At 46.8% G+C, this 26055-nt stretch overlaps 1 pseudogene; it reads left to right on the top strand.

Moving 5' to 3' along the window:
* The first annotated feature begins 1432 nt into the window (after positions 1-1432).
* LOC144493956 (COP9 signalosome complex subunit 8 pseudogene) lies at positions 1433-22336 on the top strand (annotated as a pseudogene).
* Positions 22337-26055: the final 3719 nt, after the last annotated feature.

Genomic DNA, 26055 nt, shown 5'->3' with positions numbered 1-26055 from the left:
AGGATCTTTCCTCTTGTGGGTGAGTCAAACACAAACAGATATCCATGATCTTATCAAATGGTGGAGCAGGCTTGAGGGGCCGAATGGCCTAATTCTGCTCCTATTTTGTCTCTTCGTCGGCTCATAACGCCCGCATTTGACCTTTACTGGAATGGTAGCAAGTGTTACCTGCACCAGAATCGTACGCTTGCAATGTGAATGCCGTTTGAATAAAAAACGGTACTCAGAACCGCAAAGGATGATGCTACAGAGCTGAATTGCAAGCCTATCTTCCTTACGTCTGCCCCATCAAACCTTTCCAGAATCTGAATGACTTCTATCAGATTTCCCCTCTGTCTCTGCTTGGAAAAAGAATCCCAGCCTGGTCAAACTTTCCAGATATCATAAATTTTCAATTCAATGGTGTCATGTTCTGTTTCCACTTAATATTTCAGTACAGTGAGTTGCCCTGACGAAAGACAAACTTCAACAAGCTGAAGTGAGCCCGGGGCAAGATTATTAACCAGCGAGTCAGGGTGAGAAAACCTCTTCACAATTTTACAAAGGTGCCAATTTATTTATAAACAAAGCAGTAGTCATAGTGATTTCCTGCAAATTGGCTGTGAATGTCACACAGCATCATTCCAACCCATTTCCCTTCTTTTTTATTATTTATTCATTTATGGGATGTAGGTATCGCTGGCTAGGTAAGCATTTATTGCCCATCCCTAGTTGCCCTTGAGAAAGTGATGACGAGCTGCTTTCTTGAACTGTGTAAGAGTTTTAACAACAGCAGGTTAAAGTCCAACAGGTTTATTTGGTAGCAAATACCATTAGATTTGCTACCAAATAAACCTGTTGGACTTTAACCTGCTGTTGTTAAAACTCTTACTGTGTTTACCCCAGTCCAACGCCGGCATCTCCACTTCTTGAACTGTTGCAGACCCTGTGGTGTAGGTACACCTGACTCACCTGAAGAAGGAGTGATACTCCAAAAGTTGGTGCTGCCAAATAAACCTTTGGACTTTAACCTGGTGTTGTGAGACTTCTTACAGTGTAGGTACACCCACAGTGCTGTTAGGGAGGGAGCTCCAGGATTTTGACTCAGTGACAGTGAAGGTTCGGCCGATATATTTCCAAGTCAGGATGGTGTGTGGCTTGGAGGGGAACTTGCAGGTGTCGCCATGCATCAGCTGCCCTTGTTCTTCTAGGTGGTAGAGGTGGTGGGTTTGGAAGGCTGAAGTATTTTGGGAGGTAGACTAACAAGATGACTTGCACACCAAAACTTTAAAAGGAATAGAAGAGCAAAGAAGGTTAGGGCCTGAGATATGTCAATCCTGAAGCTTTATTGGTAAGTTGATAAACTTGTTAGAAAAGCGAATGGAATCCGAGATTTAATAGGGTCCATTAATGGCCTTTTATTTGAGGGAGTTCAGCAGAACTAGATGTGGTGATGGTAGAAAACCTGCTGGGATTCAGCAAGCTGCAGTAGCAGTGTGAGATCTAGGAGCTGGAGGCTCCTACTGCAATAGCAACGTCACAAATTTATAGTCAACTGCTTGCTTTATATGTCCTACACAATGACATGAATTCTGCATGGTCCCATTGGAAGCTAATACCTTAAACCATCAAAACTGCTCATCCTGTGCTTGGAGTAATTTGGTCTGTGGGACAGTGTATCTGGCAAAGGATTTCCCTGAAACTTACACGGTGATGCGCTCTCATCAATGGTCTGACCCCATCCAGCCTATCATGGAGGAACAGAGAAATGTTACAAATGATGAGCCTTTGGTCTTGTTTCTCAAGCATAGACCTCAGTTAGTACCGATGATCTTACAGGCAACTTCCAGTAGAAGATGCTGTTAAAACATTATTAGAACGAAGGTGGCAGGCAGATCCATCTACACGAATGCTTGTACTCAAAAAAACAGAACATCCCCCAGCACCATAGATTCCTAATGAACAAAGGTTGGCTACAGTCACTCACTACGTGGCCTTCCTTATGTTACAGAGTGACATCAGCAATGTGTGTTCAATTCCCGTACCGGCTGAGGTTATCTATGAAGGCCCCGCCTTCTCAATCTTGCCCCTCGCCTGAGGTGTGGTGACCCTCAGGTTAAATCAGGTTACATGGGTGGCATGGTGGCACAGTGGTCAGCACTGCTGCCTCACAGCGTCAGGGGCCCGGGTTCGATTCCTGGCTTGGGTCACTGTCAATGTGGAGTTTGCATGTTCTCTGCATGGGTTTCCTCCGGGTGTTCTGGTTTCCTCCCACAGTCTGAAAGACGTGTTGGTTAGATGCATTGACCCAAACAGGCACCGGAGTTTGGCGACGAGGGGAATTTCACAGTAACTTCATTGCATTGTTAATGTAAGCCTTACTTGTGACTAATAAATAAACTTTAAAAAATCACCACCAGTCAGCTCTCTCCCTCAAGAGGAGAGAACAACCTATGGTCATCTGGGACTATGGCAACTTTACCTTTTTACTTTGCCTTCCTCGAGAGCTGATAAACTCCAACCATCAAGTGAGAGAGAAAGAGAGAGAAACAAAATCCAGCTGTGCCAGTTTTTTGTCTTGAGAATGACACAGACCAGCAGCATTTCTGTGTATACTAACTTTAACGAAAAGGAGACTCTTAAAATTGCTCTTGAATGGTCTTGTAAATACCAATGTCACTAAATTAAAAGCCCTCTGCAGGGAATATCTAGTAAAAAAATAGCTGCTTCTTAAATAATGTCTCGGGAATTTTAACATCCATGTGAACGAGTGGAACAGACACCAAGGACCTTGTTTTAAGACCTTTTAGATTCGCAGTGAGGCTCCCTGTCAATGGAGGTTTGAACCCATGATCAGATAGGGTCATAGAGGTTTATAGCATGGAAACAGGCCCTTCGGCCCAACTGGCTGCCCTTTTTTTAAATCACTAAACTAGTCCCAATTGCCCGCATTTGGCCGATATCCCTCTATATCCATCTTACCCATGTAACTGTCTAAATGCTTTTTAAGAACAAAGAACAATGCAGCACAGGAACAGGCCCTTCGGCCCTCCAAGCCCGCACCACTCCCTGGTCCAAACTAGATCATTCTTTTGTATCCCTCCATTCCCACTCCATTCATGTGGCTATCTAGATAAGTCTTAAATGTTCCCAGTGTGTCCGCCTCCACCACCTTGCCCGGCAGCACATTCCAGGCCCCCACCACCCTCTGTGTAAAATACGTCCTTCTGATACCTGTGTTAAACCTCCTCCCCCTCACCTTGAACCTATGACCCCTCGTGAACGTCACCACCGACCTGGGAAAAAGCTTCCCACCGTTCACCCTATCTATGCCTTTCATAATTTTATACACCTCTATTAGGTCACCCCTCATCCTCCGTCTTTCCAGTGAGAACAACCCCAGTTTACCCAATCTCTCCTCATAACTAAGCCCTTCCATACCAGGCAACATCCTGGTAAACCTCCTCTGCACTCTCTCCAAAGCCTCCACGTCCTTCCGGTAGTGTGGCGACCAGAACTGGGCGCAGTATTCCAAATGCAGACAAAAATTGTACCCGCCGCTACTACTACCTCTGGTAGCTTGTTCCAGATGCTCACCACCCTTTGTGTGAAAATATTGCCCCTCTGGACCCTTTTGTATCTCTTCCGTCTCACCTTAAACCTATGCCCTCTAGTTTTAGACTCCCTACCTTTGGGAAAAGGTGCTGATTATCTAACCGATCTATTAGTTTATAGATAATGCCAAGCATTATCTATAATGGGGAGAGAATGGCCGACTGGTATTATCGCTAGACTATCAATCCAGAAACTCAGTGAATGTTCTGGGGACACGGGTTCAAATCCCACCACAGCAGATGGTAGAACTTGAATTCAATTTTTTAAAAATCTGGAATTAAGAATCGACTGATGACCATGAAACCATTATCGATTGGCGGAAAAAAACCCATCTGGTTCACTAATATCCGTTAGGGAAGGAAATCTACCATCCTTACCTGGTCTGGCCTACCTGTGACTCTAGAGGCACAACAATGTGGTTGACTCTCAATTGCCTTCTGAACAAGGGCAACTAGGGATGGGCAATAAATGCTGGCCAGCCAGCGATGTCCATGTCCCGCGAATGAATTAAAAAAAGCTGTGTTTTCTGTTTGTAAAACAAAGAATGAGTAAATTAACCCACCAACAACTTGCATTTATTTAGCGCCTATAACATAGTAGAACATCCCAAGGGGCTTCACGCGAGCGTTATCAAACCAATAATGTGCAGTATTTAAACAGACCCAGTGTAATGATAAAAATATTGGCAATGTTGAATCATGCTTGGATCTACAAATTTAGCCACATGAGAACAAAACAACTCCCATTGTACAGAAAAAGCAGATGAGTACAGATGATAGAAGATCCAAACTTCTTAATCTGGAAACCGCTGTGCAATTTCTTCATCAAAATAGATCTCTCTGACAGGAACAAAGACATAACTATTATATTTGGTGAATGGCTATTTTGCTGTTTACATTCTGAAATCCTGCCAAAGAGTTGACTCATAAAGCAGGATCTTAAATCTAATCTCTGAGTTTTTGATGCAGAAGTTTTATTATTATTTAGTGACATAGTAATACTTGTCCTCTGAATGAAAGTCTCCTTCACATCCTATGAGCCATATCATACACCGAGCAAAACCCACAAAGGAAGTGTGCATCACGAAAGGGACCAGGCATGTGGGCTTCTTGCTGAACAAGTTATATAGAATAGCAATAAATTTCTAAAATTATTATTGACACCATCCTCATTCCATCTCTGTTTTACGTCAATAAGAGTCAGCCTAGTCCTACCCTCCATTGAGATCTCAGAGATTTGGCAGCTAGGATTGAATATACTTGGGCTCTCTGTCCCACTCCACTCTCTGCCCATTCCTGTCCACGACCAGTCCATGTTCACTCCCTCTCCATGCCCACTCCCTGTTCACGTTCATGTCCAATGGCCTCATTATGTCATTGCTAGCATTCTCCTAGCGATCCGGAGAGGGCAATGCCACATGGGGAGGGCAAGCGGTGTGGGGGTGGGGAGGGGTGTGGCTGTCCGGACAATCTCTCTCTATTTCCCCTCTCTGTCCTGTCCACTGTCTGTTCACTCACTGTCCTGTCCATTCTCTGTCCTGTCGATTCTATCCCTGCTCACTTTCTGTCTCTGTTCACTCACTGTCCTGTCAACTCTCTGTCTCTGTCCACTCGCTATCTCTGCCCACCCTCTGTCAAATCTCTGCCCACACTCTGTCCACTCTCTGTCCTGTTCACTCTGTCAATTCTCTGTCCACTCTCTATCTCTGTCCACTTTCTGTCTCTGTCCACTCTCTGTCCTGTTCACTCTGTCCACTCTCTGTCCACTCTCTGTCTCTGTCCACTCTCTGTCCTGTCCATTCTCTGCCCCTGTCCACTCTCTGTCTATCCTCTGTCTCTGTTCACTCTCTGTCCCTGTGCACTCTCTGTCCACTCTCTGTCTACTCTCTGTCCTGTCCACTATCTGTCCTGTTCATTCACTGTCAATTCTCTGTCCACTCTCTGTCCTCTCCACTCTGTCCACTCTCTGTCCACTCTCTGTCCTGTTCACTCTCAGTCCACTCACTGTCCTGTCTATTCTCTGTCCTGTCCACTCTCTATCCACTCACTGTCTCTGTCCACTCTCTGTCTCTGTCCACTCTTTGTCTCTGTCCACTCTCTGTCCTGTTCACTCTGTCCATTCTCTGTCCACTCTCTGTCTCTGTCCACTCTCTGTCCTGTGCATTCGCTGTCTCTGTCCACTTTCTGTCTGGCCTCTGTCTCTGTCCACTCCCTGATCCCTGTCCACTCTCTGTCCACCCTCTGTCTCTGTCCACTCTCTGTCCCTGTGCACTGGATAGTCACATGAGCAGCCTGGGAATGGAGGGATACAAACGATTGGTCTAGTTGGACCAAGGAGCGGCACAGGCTTGGAGGGCCGAAGGGCCTGTTTCCTGTGCTGTACTGTTCTTTGTTCTTTGTTCTTTGCACTCTCTGTCCACTCTCTGTCTACTCTCTGTCCTGTCCACTATCTGTCCTGTTAACTCACTGTCAATTCTCTGTCCACTCTCTGTCCCTGTCCATTCTCTGTCTCTGTCCATTCTCTGTCCACTCTCTGTCCTGTCCACTCTGTCCACTCTCTGTCCACTCTGTCACTGTTCACTCTCCGTCCACTCACTGTCCTGTCCACTCTCTGTCCTGTCCACTCTCTATCCACTCACTGTCTCTGTCCACTTTCTGTCTCTGTCCACTCTCTGTCCTGTTCATTCTCCGTCCACTCACTGTCCTGTCCACTCTCTGTTCTGTCCACTCACTGTCCTGTCCACTCTCTGTCCTGTACATTCACTGTCCACTCACTGTCCTGTTCACCCACTGTCCTATCTACTCTTTGTCCACTCTCTGTCCTGCCCACTCTCTGTCCACTCTTTGTTTCTATCTACTCTGTCCACTCTCTGTCCACTCTCTGTCCTGTCCACTCTCTGTCCACTCTTTGTCCCTATCCACTCTGTTCACTCGCTGTCCTGCCCACTCTCTGTCCACTCTATGTCCTACCCACTCTCTGTTCACTTTCTGTCCACTCACTGTCCTGTCCACTCTCTGTCCTGCCCACTCTCTGTCCACTCACTGTCCTGTCCACTCTCTGTCTCTGTCTATTCACTGTCCTGTCCACTCTCTGTGCTGTCCACTCACTGTCCTGCCCACTCTCTGTCCTGGTCACTCTCTGTCCACATACTGTCCTGTCCACTCTCTGTCCAGTCCATTCACTGTCCTGTCCACTCTCTGTCCAGTCCACTCACTGTCCTGTCCACTCTCTGTCCTGTCCATTCACTGTCCTATCCACTCTCTGTCCAGTCCACTCACTGTCCTGTCCACTCACTGTCCTGTCCACTCTCTGGCCTGTTCACTCTCCATCCACTCACTATCCTGTCCACTCACTGTCTCTGTCCACTCTCTGTCATGTTCATTCTCCATCCACTCACTGTCCTGTCCACTCTCTGTCCATTCTCTGTCCTGTTCACTCTCTGTCAATTCTCTGTCCACTCTCAGTTCTGTCCACTCTCTATCCACTCACTGTCCTGTCCACTATCCCTGTCCACTCTCTGTCCACTCTGTCCTGTCCACTCTCTGTCTACTCTCTGTCTCTGTCCACTCTCTGTCCCTGTCCACTCTGTCCACATTCTGTTTCTGTCCACTGTCTGTCCACTCTCTGTCCTGTCTACTCTTTGTCCTCTTCACTCTCTATCAATTCTCTGTCCACTCTCTGTCCAATCTTTGTCTCTGTCCATTCTCTTTCTACTCTCTGTCCTGTCCATTCTCTGTCCTTGTCCACTCTCTGTCTCTGTCCATTCTCTGTCCACTCTCTGTCCTGTCCACTCTGTCCACTCTGTCCTCTCTGTCTCTGTCCACTCTCTGTCCTGTTCACCCTCTGTCCATTCATTGTCCTGTCCACTCTCTGTCCATTCTCTGCCCCTGTGCACTCTCTGTCCTGTTCACTCTTGGTCCTGACCACTCTCTGTCCCTGCTCATTCTCTGTCCTTTTCACTCTTTGTCCATTCATCCACTCTGTCCACGCTGTCCTCTCTGTCCTGTCCACTCTCTGTCCTTGTCCACTCTTTGTCTCTGTCCAATCTCTGCCCACTCTCTGTCCTGTCCATTCTGTCCACTCTGTCCTCTCTGTCCCTGTCCACTCTCTGTCCTGTTCCCTCTCTGTCCCTGTCCACTCTCTGTCCTGTTCCCTCTCTGTCCATTCATTGTCCTGTCCACTCTCTGTCCACTCTATGACCCTCTCCACTCTCTGTCCTGTTCACTCTTTGTCCTGTCCATTCTCTGTCCACTCTTTGTCCCTGTCCACTCTCTTTCTACTCTCTGTCCTGTCCACTCTCTGTCCTGTCCACTCTCTGTCCTGCCCACTCTCTGTTCACTCTCTGTCCACTCTCTATCCTGTCCACTCTCTGTCCACTCACTGTCCTGTCCACTCTCTGTCTCTGTCCACTCTCTGTTCACTTTCTGTCCTGTTCACTCTCTGTCCCTGTCCACTCTGTCCACTCTCTGTCTCTGTCCACTCTCTGTCCCTGTCCACTCTGTCCTCTCTGTCCTGTCCACTCTCTGTCCTTCTCCACTCTCTGTCTCTGTCCAATCTCTGCCCACTCTCTGTCCTGTCCATTCTGTCCACTCTGTCCTCTCTGTCTCTGTCCACTCTCTGTCCTGTTCCCTCTCTGACCCTGTCCACTCTCTGTCCTGTTCACTCTTTGTCCCTGTCCACTCTCTTTCTACTCTCTGTCCTGTCCACTCTCTTTCTACTCTCTGTCCTGTCCACTCTCTATCCACTCTCTGTCCTTGTCCACTCTCTGTCTCTGTCCATTCTCTGTCTACTCTCTGTCCTGTCCACTCTGTCCACTCTGTCCTTTCTGTCTCTGTCCACTCTCTGTCCTGTTCACTCCCTGTCCACTCACTGTCCTGTCCACTCACTGTCCTGTCCACTCTTTGTCTCTCTCCACTCTCTGTCCACTCTCTGTCCTGTCCACTCTCTGGCCAGTCCACTCTCCATCTCTGTCCACTCTCTGTTCCTATCCACTCTCTGTCCACTCATTGTCCTGTCCACTCTCTCTGTCCACTCTCTGTCTCTGTCTACTCTATGTCCATTCTCTGTCCTGTCCACTGTCTGTCCACTCTCATTCTCTGTCCATACCTTGTCCTGTCCACTCTCTGTCCGCTCTCTGTCCACTCTCTTTCCACTATCTGGCTCTGTCCACTCTCTGTCCCTGTCCACCCTCTGTCCAATCTCTTTCCACTATCTGGCTCTGTCCACTCTCTGTCCCTGTCCACTCTCTGTCCACTCTCTTTCCACTCTCTGGCTCTGTCCACTCTCTGTCCCTGTGGATAGCAAGGCGAATATCTATAAAGACACCTGCACCTGAAGTTACCATGCTGCAATGTACACCTGTGAGTGAGTGAGTGAGGAAGGAAACACAGACTGACATGAAAAGGATATAATCATGTACTGCAGGAGAACCTCTGATCTAATTTTCCTCATTTTCTCAATTGCCTAGTCTCCCCACACTCCTCTCCTCTTAAGGAGCTAACTGACCATCTTTGATGATTACTGTCTATATCTGCCAATGTGACAAATGAAACTTTGCATTTGAAAAGTGTGCGCTGATTATTTATCGTGTCACTTATTTCCGAGCAGATAGACTGGTTAAATATTCCCGTCATCCTGCAAGTATCGGTGTGTAACTGAGAGGGAGTAATAAGTACAATCAAGAAAGGCTAAAGATAACGATGGAAATTCCTAGAAGGACTGTGCCATTGTTTTAAGTTCAGAGAGCAATTCTGAATGGAAAGCCACTGTGTATTAGTCGGAGCCTTGTGGGACCAGCAAGCCATGCTGCAGATATCTCAGTGAGGAAGTCAAGTTGAAAGTTGCTTTAATGTTTTAATGTTCAGTCGGGGTGGATTTTGACTTTGAGCAATGCCGAGAAATGGGGCAATAGCGCGTTGACAGCCTGTTTTTTAGTTTAAGTTTATTTATTAGTGTCACAAGAGGGCTTGTATCAACACTGCAAAGAGGTTACTATGAAAATCCCCTAGTTGCCAGACTCCGGCACCTGTTCGGGTACACCGAGGGAGAATTTAGCATGGCCAATGCACCCTAACCAGCACGGCTTTCGGACTGTGGGAGGAAACCGGAGCACCCGGAGGAAACCCGTGCAGACACGGGGAGAACGTGCAGACTCCGCACATACAGCGAGCCAAGCTGGGAATTGAACCTGGGTCCCTGGCACTGTGAGGCAGCAGGGCTAACCACTGTGCCATTGTGCCACCCATACCTCTCCCTCTCTTGACCTTTACTTCCATCGATCAATGAATCAAGCTGCTTATTTGATTCTTACAACCTAACGCGAAGGCTCCACAGGCACACTGAGCACCAAGAATACAGCTGCCACGGCGCCATGGCGCTCAGGCTCTGCTGCTCACCCCTAAACAAATAGCAGTTTATCGAGAGACAAGAAATCAGCTGTCAATCGGCACAGCCAAGCTGCCGCTGGAAGCAATCTTGATAACTCACATTATCCGGCTTGTTTCGGCAAGCCAGTTGCAACCTGCATCATACAGGCAAACAAAACTACTTGAGTAAAACACTTAGTTTGTTTCTGTAGACGGGAACAGCTTACTGCTCATAACTGAATCTGCGATCAATGCATGCATCATTCACCCCAAACTAGATTTCAGAATAAATAGCAATCACATTCTTTTTATGCTCAGCCAGAAAGAGAGAATAAGAGAGAGAGAGATAGAGAGAGAAAAGCATAGACAGAAAGCTGGCACGGTGGCACAGTGGTTAGCACTGCTGCCTCACAGCGCCAGGGACCCGGGTTCAATTCTGACCTCAAGTGACTGTCTGTGCGGAGTCTGCACGTTCTCCCCATGTCTGCATGGGTTTCCTCCGGGTGCTCCGCTTTCCTCCCATGGTCCAAAGATGTGTAGGTTAGGTGTATTGGCCACGCTAAATTGTTCCTTAGTCTCCTAAAATGTGTAGATTAGATGGACTAGTCATGGGAAATGTGTGGGGTTACAGGGTATGGGGGGCGGGGGGGTAGAGGGCCTGAGTAAGATACTCTGTCAGAGAGTTGGTGCTGACTCGATGGGCTGAATGGCCTCTTCTGCACTGTCAGGATTCTATGAAAACTGCTGAGTGGAAGGGCTTTCTAACTCCAGTCAGATACCTTTATTAAGCTGCCTTGCATGTTGTCAGACTAATGAAGATAAGAGTAAGTTGCATCTGTAGAATACCCTTTAATGTAGAAAAAAAATCTGCAAGTTGCTTCACAGAAGCAGAATGGGAAAAAATGGTCCCTGAGCCAAAGAAGGAAGTATTAAATGGAGAGAGAGAGGTGAAGGTGGCAAACTATTTCAGGAACTTACTTTAGGTCTTGGACCTAGACAGCTGGAAGCCGCCAACCAGCCGGCCAATGCTGTAACAAAGGGAATGGAGAGGGTGCACAATGGGCCTGAGTTCATGCTTTCTGTACATTGTTCCCTTTCCTCAGCTATTTCTCCAACCCTGAATTGTCTTAGTGATGGAAGATAAGGCTGTGGAAGAAATTCACCTTCACATTGACGTTATAATGATGTTGGCAGTGGATTAGCTGCAATAAATTTGACAACTATGCCACTGGAGGGTTGAGGTTAGTCTTCAAAGAACAAAGAACAATACAGCACAGGACCTTCGGCCCTCCAGGCCCGTGCCGCCTCCTGGTCCAAAATAGACCATTCTTTTGTATCCCTCCATTCCCACTCCGTTCATGTGGCTGTCTAGATAAGTCTTAAACGTTCCCAGTGTGTCCGCCTCCACCACCTTGCCTGGCAGCACATTCCAGGCCCCCACCACCCTCTGTGTAAAATATGTCCTTCTGATATCTGTGTTAAACCTCCCCCCCTTCACCTTGAACCTATGACCCCTCGTGAACGTCACCACCGACCTGGGGAAAATCTTCCCACCGTTCACCCTATCTATGCCTTTCATAATTTTATACACCTCTATTAAGTCTCCCCTCATCCTCCGTCTTTCCAGGGAGAACAACCCCAGTTTACCCAATCTCTCCTCATAACTAAGCCCCTCCATACCAGGCAACATCCTGGTAAACCTCCTCTGCACTCTCTCCAAAGCCTGCACGTCCTTCTGGTAGAGTGGCGACCAGAACTGGGCGCAGTATACCAAATGCGGCCGAACCAATGTTCTATACAACTGCAACATCAGACCCCAACTTTTATACTCTATGCCCCGTCCTATAAAGGCAAGCATGCCATATGCCTTCTTCTCCACCTGTGACGTCACCTTCAAGGATCTGTGGACTTGCACACCCAGGTCCCTCTGCGTATCTACACCCTTTATGGTTCTGCCATTTATCGTATAGCTCCTCCCTACATTATTTCTACCAAAATGCATCACTTTGCATTTATCAGGATTGAACTCCATCTGCCATTTCTTTGCCCAAATTTCCAGCCTATCTATATCCTTCTGTAGCCTCTGACAATGCTCCTCACTATCTGCAAGTCCTGCCAATTTTGTGTCGTCCGCAAACTTACTGATCACCCCAGTTACACCTTCTTCCAGATCGTCCATATAAATCACAAACAGCAGAGGTCCCAATACAGAGCCCTGCGGAACACCACTAGTCACAGGCCTCCAGCCGGAAAAAGACCCTTCCACTACCACCCTCTGTCTTCTGTGACCAAGCCAGTTCTCCACCCATCTAGCCACCTCCCCCTTTATCCCATGACATCCAACCTTTTTCACCAGCCTACCATGAGGGACTTTGTCAAACACTTTACTAAAGTCCATATAGACGACATCCACGGCCCTTCCCTCGTCAACCATTCTGGTCACTTCTTCAAAAAACTCCACCAGGTTAGTGAGGCATGACCTCCCTCTCACAAAACCATGCTGACTATCGTTAATGAGTTTATTCCTTTCTAAATGCGCATACATCCTATCTCTAAGAATCTTCTCCAACAACTTCCCCACCACGGACGTCAAGCTCACCGGCCTATAATTACCCAGGTTATCCTTCCTACCCTTCTTAAATAACGGGACCACATTAGCTATCCTCCAATCCTCTGGGACCTCACCTGCGTCCAGTGACGAGACAAAGATTTGGTTCAGAGGCCCAGTGATTTCATCTCTCGTCTCCCTGAGCAGCCTTGGATAGATTCCATCAGGCCCTGGGGATTTGTCAGTCTTTATATTCTCTAACAAACCTAACACTTCCTCCCTTGTAATGGAGATTTTCTCCAACGGTTCAACACTCCCCTCCGAGACACTCCCAGTCAACACATCCCTCTCCTTTGTGAATACCGACGCAAAGTATTCATTTAGGATCTCCCCTACTTCTTTGGGCTCCAAGCATAATTCCCCACTTTTGTCCCTGAGAGGTCCGATTTTTTCCCTGACAACACTTTTGTTCTTAACGTATGAATAAAATTCCTTGGGATTCTCCTTAATTCTGTCTGCCAAGGACATTTCATGACCCCTTTTTACCCTTCTAATTCCCCGTTTGAGTTCTTTCCTACTTTCTTTGTACTCCTCCAGAGCTCCCTCTGTTTTTAGCTGCTTGGACCTAACATACGCCTCTCTTTTCTTTTTGACCAGTCCTTCAATTTCCCTGGTTATCCACGGTTCTCGAATCCTACCCTTCCTATCCTTCTTTTTTACAGGCCCATGCCTGTCCTGCAGCCCTAACAACTGTTCCTTAAAAGACTCCCACATGCCAGATGTGGATTTACCCTCAAACAGCCTCTCCCAATCAAGAGCTGCCAATTTCTGCCTAATCCCACTAAAGTTGGCCTTCCCCCAATCCAACACCTTACCCTTGGGACACCACTCATCCTTTTCCATCAAGAGGTGATTGTCCCTGTGTCACCAATCACAACAACAGAGACACATTCATGGCAGCAGTTGCTGACACCATTGTCTGGAGAAGAGAGCAAAAAAGGCCCTTTGCCTGTCACCCACCTCCCCTCAGTGGAAATGACCATAGGTAGATTTGTAAATGAGTGTCATAACTAACACAAGATAGGAAAACAATACAGTTCTATGCCTGGGGGTAGGGAGTACAGGGGTCTCCTGCCCCCAAGGGTGGGGAGTACAGGGATCACCTGCCCCCAGTGCCACACACTAGTGTCTGTCTGGACAACACTGTGCTGAGGTATTCATGCAGCCACTGCAACAAAGGCCCAAAGTTCGATCGAGGATGTGGTGCAGCTCAAGGGTGAGTGTGGGGTGGGCTGATGAATAAAAGGGGGCAATGTGGAAGGACGGGCTGTGTGCGGAGGAAATGGGGGTAGGGCAAACACTAGGGGGTAGGGCAAACACTAGGGAGCAGTGTGGAAGGAGGACTGTGCACGGGTTGTTGGGGGAGGGGAAGGACTCAGGCTCAGGCTGGTAGGGCAGAGGGTCAAGGAGGTGGATAAAGAGGACAAATAATGGAAGACAGAAGGAAAACCGAGAGAAGCTGAACCCTGACAAGGCTGCATGAAACACTCACAAACCAGGGGGTCAAAGTATTACTGGAAGGGGATTCACACAGACTACCGAAATTGAGATAGAGGCTTATAAGTGCGGCACAGTCGGGATGATTCGGACAAACACTAAACAGGTCAGAGCTGCTGTGCTTTGTGAAGGTTATTGTTGCACATAATCCTCTTTGGAAATGGGAACTACATCAAGGCTCCCGTCTAAGTTCAGGGCTGGTAGGCAGCAGTCACAGAGTGCAGACCATCCTGCTGCGAAATGGAAAGGAGTCGCAGATAATAGGCAGCCCAGGGGTTATATCGACCTCACAGTCTGAAATCAGAGATAGGAGACAATGCAGAAGAGCAGTCGCCATGCTGCAGGAGTGATCATTGGGAGCATGGTGTACTCAGCTGCAGGGAAGAGGGAGAGAGACTGGAACTAGGGGACACAGATTACAAATAAGGGGTCGCCCATTTAAGACAAAGACAAGGAGAATTTTTTTTCACTCAAAAGGGTCGTCAGTTTGTAGAATTTTCTTCCCCAGGGAATGGTGGAGGCTGGGTCATTGAATATTTTTAGATAGATTCTTGATTGACAAAGGAGTCAAAGGCTAGACAGGAAAGTAAAGGTCACAATCATATCAGCCATGATCTTACCAAATCGAGGGGCTGAATGGCCTACTCCTGTTCCTAATTCATATTTATGTTTGCATGTCTGATACAAGGTTAAACCTTTCCAAGACTGGAGTTTAATTACTGTTCCCCAAAGGTCAGTGACCTTTGATTTTGTTGCACAGGGGTAGAATGTTAGAATTTGTAGATGACTCAAAACCTGAAAGTATTGTGAACTGTGAGGAGGTTAGGCATAGACCTCAAGAGGACATAGGCTGGCTGGAGTGGGCGGGCATGGGGCAGATGAAGTTAAATGCAGAGGAGTGTGAAGTGCGACATTTTGTTAGGAAGAACTAGGAGAGGCAATATAAAATACGGATGCAATTTTAAAGGGGTGGCAGGAACAGAGAGGCCTTGCAGCATATGTACAAAAATCACTGAAGGTGGCATGGCAGATTGAGAAAGTGGTTCAAAGGGCAGATTGGATCTTGGGTTTTATAAACAGGGACATAGAGTAAAATCATAGAAATCCTACAGTGCAGAAGGAGACCATTCGGCCCATCAAGTCTGCATTGACAACAATCCCACCTATGCCTTATCCCCATAACCCCACATATTTACACCACTAATCCCTCTAACCTACGTATCCCGGGACACTAACGGGCAATTTAGCATGGCCAATCCACCTAACCTGCACATCTTTGGACTGTGGGAGAAAACCGGAGCACACGGGGGAAACCCACGCAGATACGGAGAGAATGTGCAAACTCTGCATAGACAGTGACCCAAGCCGGGAATCGAAACCGGATCCCTGGAGCTGTGAGGCAGCAGTGCTAACCACTGTACCACCCCAATAAAAACAAAGATGTATGAAACTCTGGTTCAGCCTCAACAAGAGCGTAATGTCTAATTCTGGACACTGCCCTTTAGGAAGGCTTTATAAAAGATGCAGTAAAGTTTTATGAGAATAGTCCCAGGTATGAGGACTTCAGATGGAGATATTGGGCATGTTGATATAGAAGGGAGGTTAAGAGGAGGTTTGAAAGAAGTGTTCAAAACCATGAGGGGTCTGGACAGAGTAGATAGAGAGAAATTGTTCCCATTGGCAGAAGGGTCAGGAACCAGAGGAGATCAATTTAAGGTGATTGGCAAGAGAACCAACCATAACGTAATAAAAAGCTCTGGTATGTGGTGCGTGGTTAGGACCTGGAATGCACTACCACAAAGTGCAGTGCAGGCAGAGGTGATTGGTTTTCAAAGAAGAATTTGATAAGCATCTGCAGAGAAAACATTTGCAGCTCTACAGCAAGAGGGCAGTGGGACTAGTCAAGTTGCTCTTGCAGAGAGCCATTATGACCACAAGGGGCCAAATGGCCTCCTGCCATGCTCTACCCATTCCATGAGTTCCACAGAGTACTACTGCTTGATTAGTGAAAGTGGCAGCTGATTTTCACTCAGAAAGTGAAGGTCAAATTAGCTGATGCGCTGAAGCCTCTGTCAGGAATGGGGCGTAACAACCATCCAACACCAAGGCAAGAATGCTATTCCTGAGCCAAGGTGACAACACAAGGGTTTCAGGTTCAAATTGGACCATTAAATGACTCATTGAACAAATGTATAAAAAAGTACAGCAACGACAGATAATTAATATGTTGAGAAAATACCAGTTGCTTAATTGAGACCTCCATGAAGTTGTTTTGACAGCTCTCATTGGAAGACAATTATAGTTGCTTTTCTTGGCTGCTCTGAGAATGCGGCCTTTTATTATTAAAAAGGTCTGTCGTTCCTTTTCTGATTTGTGATATTAAGTGTCACAAATTATATAAATTCTTTCTGCATGTGGAATTAGTTCAAAGGACAAATGAGGCAATAAACATTTCCCTTGTGTTCAACAGCAGTGAGGACTTAATGTAAGAGATTCCTTTCTTAGTACCTTGGGTCAGGGAATTGAACTGTAAGGTGATTCAACACTGCAAAATGATTCCTGTTTTAAGGTTTAAAAAGTATTCAAAGTAATTTTTAATGCAAATAAATAAAAGTCGAACTTAAAAAAAAAATACATAGTGTGCTTTATTCTGGAGCACTTGGCAGTATTCTTTTAACTTCCTGAGGGAGCCCTCAAGATGCAACTGTCACTTAAAACCAGAGGCAAAACAGAAAATGGGCCCAGCTGTGCCACCGTGCTGCTCTATTCCAGTCTATTCTGTTCTCATACTTTCACCCATCTGCTACACTAACAATAACTAATGATGATCACTTCTCCCAAGGAGCACAAGTCAAGGAGTAGACCTTGAGCCAGGGCCTTCCCAAACAAAGGCGAAGCACTATCGACTGAACCACTCAGGCTCCAAATGTCTGACAAGGTGGATACGATACATCTAGTGTGCGGCTGAAGAAAGTTAGCGTATTTTCTGCTTTTGTGCACGGGTTTGCTTCTCCCGATCAACATTACTGACCATTCGCAATGCAATAAAGAGAGCCAAATGCCAAGTCCACGGCCTCTCCCTCAGCAAGTCCTCAGCTATGACTTCTCATTGGAGTGATATGGACACTGGCTCTCTCACAGCCCCAGGCTGAAGCTACAGAAGAACTCAGAGGAGATTTGGCTCCCAGACATGCCATGTGCAGACCCACCAGCATGGGATATGGCCTGGCACTCGTACACCAAACTCTCAGCAATGCGGGAGTACTGCCCCTGCCTTGTGGATACCTTAGGAGACATAAAGGCTAAGGGAGCAAACTTGACAACAAAATGTGGAGTGGAGCCCAAAGGCAGACTGATGTCCAAATATGTAATCTTTCCAGCAACTCCTGCAACCAAGCTGAGGCCAATCATAATGGTTTGAATTCCTTTGGACTCAACAGGTGAAGTTGAACCAGGTTCCCGGCTTTTGGGCAATATAGGGTCTCCATTAGCAGGGCCTGGGTGGGATTGTGGTCGGTGCAGACTCGATGGGCCGAATGGCCTCCTTTTGCACTGTAGGGTTTCTATGATTTCTATGATTTCCCAGGCTTGCACTCTGGAGAGGAGACCAGTTTCACTGCAGGGTGTTTAACACAACAATGGAAACACCACTTACCAGTGAGAAACCCAACGTGATCGCTGCAAGGCTGTCTCCGAGGGTGGGAGGGACAATCATGTCCGACTGGTCAGCCATCACCAACCGCAAGGAGCAGCTCCCGCCTAGAGGTGCTGACCTGCCATGGTCCGTCTGCTGCAATGAGAGTTGGAGTCTCTGCTCAACAAGTGGATTGAACCTACTGCACCAGACGGACAAAGGAAAGAAAATGGCGATTCTTTGATTGGCAAGCTGGATTGTCAAGACCGTGTACATGAGATTGACAGATAACTTGCAGCTGATCAAGATGGCTGCCATCAACATGGAGCTTGATGGGCTGAACATTGATATCACTTCTGGTGCAGACACGATGGGCCAAATGGCCTCCTTCTGCGCCATAACAATTCTATGATTCTATGAGACCAAGCTCGCTTAGAGAGGTTCAGTGAAAGAAAAACATTACACATTTGCCTGGCAGGGGAAGAATTCACAGGAAACACCCAAGTAGACTTCACGATAAGAATCCTTTCACTTAATGATAGAACCCCCATCCCACCATATGGTTCAGAATGTGTCCTCTCCATCCACATCTCAACTTGAACTGGGCCAGTCAAGCTCATGAATATGTTCCGACGCTGTGCTCCACTACAGAGATGATAAACAGTTCAATGAGGAACATTCAACAAAATCCTTAAGTCAGAACATTTTTACCTACTGGACAATTTCAATGCAGTAGACGGGGGTCACAAGTCATGGCCTCCCTGCCTCAGATATTATGGCCTGGGAAAGATAAATGGGAACGGGCAAAAACTACTTGAGCTTTGCTATTACCACAAGGTTTGTGTAACTCACACCTTTTTTCAGGACAAACTATGCCACAAGGTGTCCTGGAGACGTCCAAGGTCAGAACATTGGCATCAGCAGGATCTGATCATCACCAGACATGACTCTCTGAACAGTATTCTCAACACACACAGCCACTATAGAGCTGACTGTGATACAGATCACTCCCTGGTGTTATGGTACAACCCTTGAATGTTATTCATCTGAAGCAGAACTGTTGCCCTTGTATCAACATCAGTTGTACTGCCTACCCAGTTAAAAACCAACAGTTCCTCAACTCATTTGAACAGGAGCTCTCCGGCATTCCCACACACATTGCAGGAGTGAAATGGAACATGCTTCGAGACACCGGTTGGGATTTTCCTGTTCTGCCCAGTATGATTCCTGTGGCGGGCGATTCAGGACTATGCAAAGGTCCATTGACCTCGGGCAGAATTTTCCGGTTTTGGGACGAGCGTGGCTGGAAAATCCCACCCACCATCTACAATACGGAAGTCACAACATGTGGTAAGCGAGCGTGGAAATCGCTGACTGGTTCGAGGCTAACCTCATTGTGATGGAGCCTGTCATTGACGCCAAGCGATCTGACCTCATTAATTACAATGAGATCCCAGCAAAAAACCTGCCCCTTGTGGAAACACGGCATCTCGCCTCCCTATCACCTCCACCACTAAGGTTTCCAGCATTGCATATAAAGTTCTGGGAGCCCTCTCTCTCGTGCTTGTAGCTTTATTTGCTTTGTTTTACTTCCAGCCTAATCTTCTGAGTTACCATGAAAACCAGTACAAACAGCTTTTTGTTAATGAACCTGACAATCAATGTGTGTGCCTGTTTTATCACTGTGATAACAACCAGAGCCTATGCCAAGCTCTCAGGATCCTAGTCTCCCTAAGATAATGGATGGAGGCATTTTATTGATTACTGAAGCAAGCTAATGAATTGCTTTTTGTTTGCAGTCTTTGGAGAAACAATGTACCCCTGATTAGAATCTTAATCACCTTTTGTTCTTGAGCTTTTCACTTTTTAAAAAGAAACACTTTTGTGAACACTTTGCTTTAACAATCCATTGTTTAGGTGTAAGTCTTTACAAATTTTTGCTAAGGAAAAATGATGAAAAATCTTTAAATCTGGCAACTGTACAGAGGAATGCTTCAAGTATGGTCTTCAAATTCAGCATTGTCAGTGGCGCAGTGGTTAGCACTGCTGCCTCACAACGCCAGGGACCCGGGTTCGATTCCAGCCTCGGGTCACTGTCTGTGTAGTTTGTATGTTCTCCCTGTGTCTGCGTGGGTTTCCTCCGGATGCTCTGGTTTCTCTTTCACAATCCAAAGATGTGTGGGTTAGGTGGATTGACCATGCTCAATTTTCCCTTAATGTCCCAAGATGCATAGGATCGTGGGGAGCCATGATGTGGAGATGCTGGCGTTGGACTGGAGTGGGTACAGTAAGAAGTCTCACAACACCAGATTAAAGTCCAACAGGCCCATTTGGAATCACGAGCTTTCGGATCTCCAAAAGTATTTTAAAGTTTATTTATCAGTGTCACAAGTAGACTTACATTAACACTGTAATGAGGTTACTGTGAAAATCCCCTAGTCACCACACTCTGGCGCCTGTTCGGGTATACTGAGGGAGAATTTAGCATGGCCAATGCACCTAACCAGCACGTCTTTTGGCCTGTGGGAGGAAACCAGAGCACCTGGAGGAAACCCACACAGAAACAGGGAGAATGTGCAAACTCTACACAGACAGTCACCCGAGGCCGGAATCGAACCTGGGTCCCTGGCACTGTGAGGCAGCAGTGCTAACCACTGCGCCACCGTGCCACCCATGGGGGAATTAGTGGGGTAAATATGTGGGGTTATGGGGATAAGGCCTGGTTAAAGATGCTCTGATGTGGATGTGCCGGCGTTGGACTGGGGTAAGCACAGTAAGAAGTCTCACAACACCAGGTTAAAGTCCAACAGGTTTATTTGGTAGCACAAGCTTTCGGAGTGTCGCTCCTTCTTCAGGTGAGTGAGGTGTTGTGTTCACAAACAGGGCATATATAGACACAAACTCAATTTACAAGATAATGGTTGGAATGCGAGTCTTTATAGGTAATCAAGTCTTAAAGGTACAGACAATGTGAGTGGAGAGAGGGTTAAGCACAGGTTAAAGAAGTGTGTTTTGTCTCCAGCCAGGACAGTTGGTGAGATTTTGCAAGCCCAGGCAAGTCGTGGGGGTTACATGAACCCAAGATCCCGGTTGAGGCCGTCCTCATGTGTGTGGAACTTGGCTATCAGTTTCTGCTCAGCAATTCTGCGTTGTCGTGTGTCGTGAAGGCCACCTTAGAGAATGCTTACCGAAGATCAGAGGCTGAATGTCCGCGACTGCTGAAGTGTTCCCCAGCAGGAAGAGAACACTCCTGCCTGGTGATTGTCGAGCGGTGTTCATTCATCCATTGTCGTAGCACTGCATGGTCTCCCCAATGTACCATGCCTTAGGGTATCCTTTCCTACAGCGCATTAGGTAGATAACGTTGGCCGAGTTGCAAGAGTATGTACCGTGTACCTAGGGGATGGTGTTCTCACATGAGATGATGACATCTGTGTCAATGATCCGGCACGTCTTGCAGAGGTTGCTGTGGCAGGGTTGTGTGGTGTCGTGATCACTGTTCTCCTGAAGGCTGGGTAGTTTGCTACCCTGCAAACATGTTTGAGATGTTGAAAGCTCCCGGAGCAGAGTAGCTATGACATATTCTTCGGAGCCTTCAACATGTCATCAGTGAAGATGAACATCTCGCCAAGGCCATCCCACACCCCCACTTCTTGCCTTCAAACAACCGCACAACTTCAAACAGACCATTGTCCGCAGCAAACTACCCAGCCTTCAGGAGAACAGTGATCACGACACCACACAACCCTGCCTCAGCAACCTCTGCAAGACGTGCCAGATCATCGACATGGATGCCATCATCTCACGTGAGAACACCATCCACTACATGGTACATACTCTTGCAACTCGGTCAACGTTGTCCACCTGATACACTGCAGGAAAGGATGACCCAAGGATGTACTTTGGGAAGACCATGCAGACGCTACAACGGATGAATGAACACTGCTCAACAATCACCAGACAGGAGTGTACTCTTCCTGTCGGGGAAAACGTCAGCAGTCACGGGCATTGAGCCTCCGATCTTCGGGTAAGCGTTCTCCAAGGCGGCCTTTATGACACATGACAACGCAGAATCGCTGAGCAGAAACTGATCGCCAAGTTCCGCACACATGAGGATGGCCTCAACCGGGATCTTGAGTTCACGTCACACTATCTGTAACCCCCATGACTTGCCTGGGCTTGCAAAATCTCACTAACTGTCCTGGCTGGAGTCAATACACACCCCTTTAACCTGTGCTTAACCCTCTCTCCACTCACGTTGTCTGTACCTTTAAGACTTGATTACTTGTAAAGACTCGCATTCCAACCATTATCTTGTAAATTGAGTTTGTGTCTATATATGCCCTGTTTGTGAACACAACTCCTCACTCACCTGAAGAAGGAGCGACACTCCGAAAGGTTGTGCTACCAAATAAACCTGTTGGACTTTAACCTGGTGTTGTGAGACTTCTTACTAAAGATGCTCTAGACAGGAACAAGTATGACCACAATGATTGCAACTGTTGAGACATTGCCCTGCTGAGCATCATGGGAAATGTATTTGCCAGTGTTGTCCTTGTCACTCTGCAGATCCTGTCTGAACTCATCCATCCCAAACCCAGTGCAGTTTCAGAACTGGAAGATCTACAACTGACATGATCTTCTCACCCTGGCAGCTACAAGAGAAACGCAGTGAACAAAGCAGACTTCTGTATGTTGCCCTCATTGATCTCACAAGGTATTTGACCATGTGAGCAGAGGTGATTTATTTAAACTGCTGAAGGTAATTGGCTGTCTACCAAAGTGTGATCTCCTCTTTCCAGAACAACATGAAGGGTAAGGTCAGCTCTGGCAGAGCAACATCAAAACTCTCTGAGATCCGCAGTGGGGTCAAACAGGGTTGTGTTCAGGCACTGACCCTCTTTGGCATATTCTTCTCTTCACTGTTATCATAAGCCTTCATATCATCTATAGAGGTTTTGACCTACACACAAGAACTGATGGAAAGCAGCTCAGCCTCATGTCCAAGAACAAAGGCAAAGGTGCACCAAGTCCTCATCAGAGAGTTGCTCTACGCTGACAGATGCTGCAGTGACATTCCATACCGAGGAACACCTGGAGCAGCAAGTGGACAGACTCTCTCAGACCTGTAAAGAGTTTGTCTGACCATCCCATCAAGAAGACGAATTTCCTGGTCCGGGATGTTGCCATATTGCCATCTATGAGCATTGACAAAGTGACACTAGAGGTTGTTCACATATCTAGATTCCACAAACACCAACAATCTGTCACTTTTTTTTTAGTTTACAGCATGGAAACAGGCCCTTTAGCCCAACTTGTCCATGCCGCCCAGTTTTTACCACTAAGCTAGCCCCAATTGCCCCTGTTTGGCCCATATCCCTCTATACCAATCTTACCCATGTAACTGTCTAAATGCTTTTTAAAGTACAAAATTTTACACGCCTGTACTACTACCTCTGTCAGCTCGTTCAAGACACTCACCACCTTCTGAGTTTAAAAATTGCCCCTCTGGACCCTTTTGTATCTCTCCCCTCTCACCTGAAACCTATGCCCTCTAGTATTAGACTCCTCTACCTTTGGGAAAAGATATTGACTACCTACTTTATCTGTTATTTTATAGACCTTTATCAGGTCACCACAAGCCTCCGACGCTCCAGGGAAAAGAGTCCCAGTCTATCCAGCCTCTCCTTATAACTCAAGCCATCAAGTCCCAGTAGCATCCTAGTAAATTTTTTCTGCATTCTTTCTAGTCTGATTATATATTTTCTGTAATAGGATGACCATGACCACAACTGTACACAGTATTCCAAGTGTGGCCTTACCAATGTCTTGTACAACTTCGACAAGACGTCCCAACTTCTGCATTTAATGTTCGGAACAACAAAACCAAGCATGCCGAATGCCTTCTTCACCACCCTGTCCATCTGTGACTCCACTTTTAAGGAGCTATGAACCTGTGCCCCTGGCTCTCTTTGTTCTGTAACTCTTCCCAATGCCATACCATTAACTGAGTAAGCCCTGCTCTGGTTCGATCTACCAAAATGTATCACTTTGCATTTATCTAAATTAAACTCCATCTGCCATTCATCAGCCCACTGGCCCAATTGATCAAGATCCTGTTGCAACCCGAGGTAACTTTCTTCATTTCCACTTTGCTACCAATCTTGGTGTCATTTGCAAACTTGCTAACCATGCCTCCTAAATTCTCATCCAAATCATTAACATAAATGAAAAATAACAGTGGACCCAGCACCAATCCCTGAGGCACACCACTGGTCACAAGCCACCAGTTTGAAAAACAACCCTCGACAACCATCCTGTGGCTTTTGTCATCAATCCAATTTGTATCCAATTGGCTACCTCACCCTGGATCCTGAGAGATTTAACCTTATGCAACAACCTACCATGCAGTACCCTGTCAAAGGCCTTGCTAAAGTCCATGTCGACTGATCAGAAATATTCATTTAGGATCTCACCCATCACTTGTGGATCCGTACATAGATGACCTTGATGATCCTTAAGAGGCCCTATTCTCTCCCTGGTTACTCTTTTGCCCTTTATCTATTTGTAGAAGCTCTTTGGATTCTCTTTTGCCCTATCTACCAAAGCAATCTCGTGTCCCCTTTATGCCCTCTTGATTTCTCTCTTAACTGTACTCTGACACCGTCTATAGTCTTCAAGGGATCCACTTGATTCCAGCCTGCCTATACATGTCACATTCTGCCTTCTTCTTCTTGACCAGGGCTTCAATATCACGAGTCATCCAGGGTTCTCTACTTCTTCCAGCCTTGCCCTTCACTCCAAGAGGAATGTGCTTACCCTGAACCCTGGTGAACACGCTTTTGAAAACCTCCCACTTACCAGACTTCCTTTTGCCTCCCCACAGACTCCCCCAATTAACTTTTGAAAGTTCCTGTCTAATATCATCAAAATTGGCCTTGCCCCAATTTAGAATTTTAACTTTTGGGCCAGACCTATCATTCTCCATAGCTATCTTAAAACTAATGGAATTATGGTCACTGATCCCAAAGTGATCCCTCACCATCACTTCTGTCACCTGCCCTTCCTTATTTCCAAAAGAAGGTCAAGTTTTGCCCCCTCCCTAGTTGGGCCATCCAGATATTGAATGAGAAATTCCTCCTGAATGCACTCAACAAATTTCTCTCCATCCAAGCCTCTCATGCAATGGCTGTCCCAGTCAATGTTGGGAAAGTTAAAGTCCCCTACTATTACCACCCTATTTTTCTTGGAGCTATCTGTAATCTTCTTACATATTTGCTCCTCAATTTCCCACTGACTATTTGGGGGCCTATAGTACAAAGTGATTTCTCCCTTCTTATTTCTCAGTTCTACCCATATAGACTCAGTGGGCGAACCCTTGGATATATCCCCTCTCAGTACTGCCGTGATGTTCTCCCTAATCAAAAACACAACTCTCCCTCCTTTCTTACCTCCTGTTCTATCTCTCCTATAGCATCTGTACCCTGGAACATAGAGCTGCCAGTCCTGTCCCTCCCTTAGCCATGTTTCAACAATAGCTATAATATCCCCGTCCCACGTACCCATCCATGCCCTGAGTCCATCTGCCTTGCCTGTCAGGCCCTTTGCATTGAAATAAACGCAGTTTAATCTAGACTTCCCTTGCTCTCTGCACTGCTCTTGCCTGGCCCATCTAGTACTAGGATTACTGACACTGTCTTTACTAGTTAACGTGCTCTCTTTAACATCTGTGCTGTCCTCAGCCTTCTGTTCTGTCTCCCTACTGTTTTAGGTCCCAACCTCCTACCAGGGTGGATAGGGAGCAGCTGTTCCCCATAGTTGAAGGGTCAGTTATGAGGGGACACAAGCTAAAAGCAAGGGTGGGATGTTTAGGGAGGATTTGAGGAAAAGCATTTTTACCCAGAGGGTGGTGACGGTCTAGGAGGGTGGTGGAGGCGGGATGCCTCACATCCTTTAAAAAGTACCTGGGTGAGTACTTGGCACGCCATAACATTCAGGGCTATGGGCCAAGTGCTGCCAAGTGGGATTAGGTGGGCAGGTCAGGACCTTTCATGCGTCGGAGCAGACTCAATGGGCCGAAGGGCCTCTTCTACACTGTAGGATTCTGTGATTCTGAGATACTCTCGCTAGCACTTGATGCTAAAATCAATACACGTGTGCAGAGGCTACAGCTATTATTTCCAAGCTAGGTTGGAGCATATGGAACAACAGCAACCTGACTGAGAGCGCCAAACTGTGAGTCTACCAAGCCTGTGTCCTCAGTTCACTCCTCTGCAGTATCTGAGCCCTGTGTCTTCAAGCTCTCCTGCCCAGTCATTGTGCTGCAATTACAACACTCTCTGATGCTGCGACCCTGG

Source organism: Mustelus asterias, chromosome 5 (genome assembly GCF_964213995.1).
Source record: "Mustelus asterias chromosome 5, sMusAst1.hap1.1, whole genome shotgun sequence".
Classification (NCBI taxonomy): domain Eukaryota; kingdom Metazoa; phylum Chordata; class Chondrichthyes; order Carcharhiniformes; family Triakidae; genus Mustelus; species Mustelus asterias.
This window is presented reverse-complemented; position numbering and strand designations above follow the sequence as displayed.